Here is a 6,010-nt window from a genome sequence, read left to right on the forward strand (position 1 = left end):
AAATCACTTGACAAAATAACAATCAATGAACTTTCTACAATTTAACTTCTAAGGCCCTAAAATCAATTGCTTAAAGAAATTAGACTCCAAAGATTACAGGTAGGGACTTTTTGAAGTCTACTGTACTCTCACTAATATGGCAAGGCACAAAAAAGTAAAAGGTATAATTGAAAAGGAAGCTATAAAACCATGAGATACACAAATATGTTATATTCAAAAGCCAGTTGCATTTTCAAATGGGAGCAACAGCAGCAAAAAAACCATTCAACAACAGGCAACACCAGGCAGTGGAACACTATCTGGCACTAGAAAAAAAGGAGCTACCAAGTACTGAAAAGATGTGGTGGTACCCTAAGTGCATATTACTAAGTGAAAAGCTTCCACATGATTACAACTCAATGACATTCTGGGAAAGGTAAAACCAACGGACACAGTGCAATCAGTGGTTGCCTGGGGCTGCGGGGAGGGGCAAGGATGAGCAGGCAGGCACAGAGGATTTGCAGGGCAGGGAAACTAGGATGCTAGTGATGGATGACATCATCATGGCATTATACACTGGTGCAAACCCATAGAATGTGTGACACTAAGAGTGAATCTAATGCAAGCTATGGACACTGGGTGATAATGACGTGTCCTTGTAGAGTCATCAGTTGCAACAAATGTAAGACTGGTGGAGGATTTTGATAATGGGGGAGCCTATGTATGTGTGGGGCAAGACGTCTATGGGAAGTCTGTACCTTCCTCTCAATTTTGCTGTGAACATACCACTGCTATAAAAAATTAAGTCTTTAAAAAGACAAGAGTGACCTATGACTTAGGAATAAACCATCAAAAGATGAGTAACGACATTATGAAGAATTATCAACTTTATGCCAATCATTAAAGAAACCCTATTTAAGTGGAGAATACACAGCTATCATGGTTACAAATAATAGATATTGTTCTAAAAACGAAGAACCTGCTCTACCAATTACCAAGACTAATAAAGCTGTAGAAACTGAGGCAATGATGTATTAATTGGAGATAACCAAATCAGTAGTAGAGTATAATAAGGAAACCATGAATGCTCACTCTTCCTGGACCAATTTATAAGAGAGCTGGCATGGCAGATCAGTTAAGATATTGAACGATTTGTTTATAAGGTGCTGTGAGAATTGGTTATTTATATAAAAAAATTAAAATGGATCCCTACATTACTGCATGCACCAAAATCAACTCTAGGTAAAGACATGGAGTCAAAAGAGCAAATAACTCTAAAAGCTTTCAAAGAAAACAGGAGAAATCCTGTCTTGTTTCATAGAAAAGGAAGGATTTTAAGTCACACCAGAAACTAAGTATATTGAAGCTTCCTATATTTGACATAAAAGGTATCATTAAAAAGGTGAAAAGATAAGCCACAATGGGGAGAATTATACCTGCCCCTCAAGTAAGTGTCAAGCATCAAAATATATAAGTATATAGAAAATACATATGCATATTAAAAATATATGCAAATACATATAAAGATTACATATAAATCAGTAAGAAAATGGAAAAAAAATAAAAGAGCAAAAGACGTAAGTGCAATACAGGGAGAAGAAAACATGAATTGTAAATAGCCCAGTGAGAATAGTTCAGCTTTATTAAAATTCAGGAAAAACTAAATTCAGATTATAATGAAATATTATTTTACACCCACTAAATTGTCAAATATTAAAAGCTCCAACAATATCCAGTCTCCTCGATGATGAACAAAGGTAATACTTGATGGCAGTACACCGCTAGTAGATGATTCAGCTGATAACAGACCACTTGAAAACAATCAAAATCTTGTTTACAACAATCTTGTAAAGTTGAGCATAAATTCTAGCAATTCCATTTCTGGAATTGCACACTTTGATTTTAGGTACTGGAAGAACTCATATATGCACCAGGAGACATGTACAAAAATATTCATGGTAGTGTTATTGGTAATAACAAAAACTTTAAAATATTCTGAGTGAACAAGGGCTTGTTTGTCATGTGTTAGGAACACCGAAAATGAGCAAATAGCATTAAGCAACAATGCAGATAAACCTTTAAAACATTGTAGAATCATACAAGCAATCATAGGAGGCTACATGTGTATTTTTACATAGGTCAAAAGCAAATAAAGCTAAGTAATACATTGTTTCAAGACATATGCATACACGATAGGGGTGCCTCGGTGGCTCCTCCAGTTGAGAACTGGCTCTTGATTTTAGCTCAGGTCATGGATCCTCGGGTCCTCAGGTCTCAGGGTCCTGGGATCCAGCCCCAAATCAGGCTCTGTGCTCAGTGAGGAGTCCGCTTGAGGACTCTCTCGCTCTGTCCTTCCCCACCCCCCTAGTGCGGTCTCTCTCATTCTTTCTGTGTCTCTCTCTCTCAAATACATCTTAAAAAAGAAAAAAGATATAGGGGCACCTGGGTGGTTCAGTCGGTTAAGTGCCTGCCTTCAGCTCAAGTCATGATCCCAGGGTCCTGGGATCGAGCCCCACATGGGGCTCCCTGCTCAGCATGGAGTCTGCTTCTCCCTCTCCCTCTGCCTCCTCCCACCACCACCCCCTTCGTGCAGTGTCTCTGTATCTCTCTTCTTCTCAAAAAATAGATAAAATCTTTAAAAACAAAATAATTTGTTAAAGATATATACATACATGATAAAAAAAAACATGTTTTAAATGCAAGAGAACAATCAGCATAATTATGGATTGGTGATGGGGAGGTGAGGATAATGCTTATGAAGACTACCCAAATAGCTTTAATGGTGTTGGTTATATTCTAGTTCTGAGGTTGGGTAGTATATTCATTGTTCATTTTATTCAATAAACACACAACATTATATACATATATGTGCATTGTATGTATTATTTTACATGCATCATCAAAATTTCTGTAATAAAAATGTCTATCTAATTGAATGTTTTTAATCGATAGATTATTTCATTGGTGGAGGGTACATTTAGGTAGAGATATTTTATCAGTCGAAAATTGAAAATATTTATTATTCTGGAGAGAAAGAAGGCTGGGCCAGATTGACAGTTTGGGGAGTTATCACCATAAATATCCATGCAGACTTATGGACTTAATTTGTTATTTAAGGATGTGGAAATTCAAAAATTGGATAAATGAGAATGAATAAAATAGAATGGATGATATATCTTGGTGAAAACTAATGAAATCAGAGAACTTCACCAGAAAAGGGAACATTTTCCTAAGGGAGTAGCAAATGTCCTGGAACATATGAGTGCATCTTAGCAAGAAATGATGGTGGATGACAGGTGATGGGAGAGTGTTCCTGAAACCAGAAGCTTAGGGAAGGAGAAAAGTCTGAAGCTAGAATGAACTGTTTCAAGATGGCATTTGCGCTCTAAGATGAACATTCAGGGAAAGTCAAATATGCATATTTAGCGACATCTTGTATGTTAAGGGTGGAAAAGGAATTAGGGCTTCTAAAAGCATAGCTATCCTAAAACAAACAGAAACAAAACAGCTGTCTTCATTTCAGAACTTTGCCCAAGTCCAGTAATTGATATAATGACAGAAAGTAGAAAGACAGAAAAATATTCATTGGGAGCACATTCCAGCAATCGGTGATCTGCTTTATTTCCCCATCCTCACTTCCCTGTGATGGAGGCGAGAAAATTCATTAATGTGGCCCAAGACCAATTCATTTAGACAAAGGAGGAGGAAACATTGAGAATGATCTCATGTTTCTTTCATCTTCTGAAGCCTCCAGCTGTCCCAGGTGTCCCTTGTTGAAATCATTCTTGCTTTCTAGGCTGAGATACTTGAGAGGTTTTGCAGGAAGAAGAAAAACAGTTGCTTAGTCATCTTCCACAGGGATGTATTTGCGGCAAGTGCCCTAGAGGCTCTTGCCAGCCACCACCGGGGAACAATTACTGTTCCTGTTGTTTTGAACCTTGCACCTCCATGACTGGCAGTGCTAGCCTAAGTGATATTTGGCTAATGTTAAGGGGGATTGTATTTAGAAACTAGCTAAACTAGTACTTCCAAAATATTTTGCTACATAACTGTGGAGGGTCGTTGGATTCGGCAGGAAAGCTTCCTGCTCCAGGCAAGGATTGTCTATGACCTAGACACAAGAAATGATGGAAATAGGAGGTTTTCCTGTTGCTCTTTTCCATGTGAGGCTAATCCCAAAATTGTGATGACACGGTGATGAAGTAGAGGCCAGGAGGAAACAATGGAATCTATGGACTAAGTGCAGTAGAACCAGGAACGGATCTCAAGTTTTCAAATTTGCAGCAAACTGGAGAAGTGTTAGGGGAGGTGACGAATGTTTCAACTTACCTAACCAATCACGAATCCATCTCACATTTGCTTGAAACAGGGAAGAAAAGAGAAATACTGTGAAAATTAACCCAACATTCTCATTTTTGAAAGAAGATCACTGAGCCCTGAGAAACACAGCTCAGCTCTCATTCACAGTAATAATAACCATTTATTAATGCTAGTCATGACCCTGAGTATTTTACATATACTATTTCATATACTTCTCACACAGACAACTGTGGTAGAGACCGTTATTGTTCCCATTGTACAGATGGAATAAACAGAACATGAAGAGGGGTTAAACAAGTTACACCATGTCACATAGTCCGTTGGCAGTAGACCCAGGACTTGTTAACACCCAGGGGCCTGCTTTCTTACCCGCTCTGCCTCTGGCATCGTTTCTACAACAAGCCATAACCTAGAATGGATGAGGACAATGCCGAGAAATGTATTTGAAAGCAGACAGTCTCTGACTCTGCATGCACATGCATCTGTTCTAATCTGTTTCTGGTCCCCAGTCTCCTTTCCCAAAGTTCTAATATTCCATATTAATTCTTACCATTACAAACTGTGGATGACAGCCTTGGTTATTACTGTAATTTGAGTTTGGAGAGAAAGCAATTAAGAGTATCAGGTAGTTGGCAAGAGTAACGCACAATCTGGGAGTTTTTTTCGAGATGATGTTGCTGACAAGAAAGTAACCAGATGGTTGGGGGAAGAAAGACCGGGAAAGACAGGACGATCTGGGAAAAATCCTGAGTTTACTTTGTATTGCATTGCTTTCACACAGAGGAAAACAAAATATGATTTGGAATAGTGATAGGAGAATGATGAGCATCATTCAAGGAGAATATTGGTTCTTTCCGTAGTGGAGTAAGAGCTAAGTTATCCTTGACTCTAAGTGGTATGATGAATGAAGGACTCCTGGGACAGGAGCCTGGGGATCTGGATTCGAGAGAGTTTTGCCATTTATGAGCTGTTATCTTTGACAAGTTACTTATTCACTCATTCAACAAGTATCTGTGGGGCATCAGCTATGTGCCAGCGTCGTTCTAATGCTGTAGGTGCCGTGGCAAAAAATAACAGAATGGTCACATCCCTTATGGAAGTTGTCATGTAGGTCAGGGGTCAGCAGATGTTTTCTGTAAGGGGATAGACAGAAAATATTTTAGGCTTGACAGGCCTTCTTTCATCTCTATAGCATGGTCTCTATAGCAAATGTTCAACTCTGCAAATGTGGTACAAAAGGGTCCACAGAGAACACAGAAATAAATGGATGTGGCTGTGTTCCAGTGACACTTTATTTACAAAGATAGGTGGCAGACCAAATTTGGCTAGCAGGCTGTAGTTAGCCAAGCCCTGATCCAGAGGAAGAAACAAACATTAACCAAATAATTAAGCATATGGTAACATGTGCAAAGGCCTTGCGACACAGAGGACATAGACAGCATATTTATACTCATAGAAACCAATAGCCCTATTGTTACGTGAGTGAAGGGATTACCATGTGAGTGAGACTGGAAAGGGAGAGAGGGACAGACTAGCAGGGTCTTATGGGACACTTAGGTTTTAGTCTTTGCCATACTAATGATTGGCAGCCGTTGGATTATTTTAAGCTGGATGGCGATGTGATCAGATTCGAGTTCGAGTTTTAGAAGATCACGCACCGCAGTGTGAAGATTGAATTGAACAAAATCTTGTCATCTGAAAAGTAAGGATA

The sequence above is a fragment of the Canis lupus genome, chromosome 25 (assembly GCF_011100685.1).
Source record: "Canis lupus familiaris isolate Mischka breed German Shepherd chromosome 25, alternate assembly UU_Cfam_GSD_1.0, whole genome shotgun sequence".
NCBI classification, from domain to species: Eukaryota; Metazoa; Chordata; class Mammalia; order Carnivora; family Canidae; genus Canis; species Canis lupus.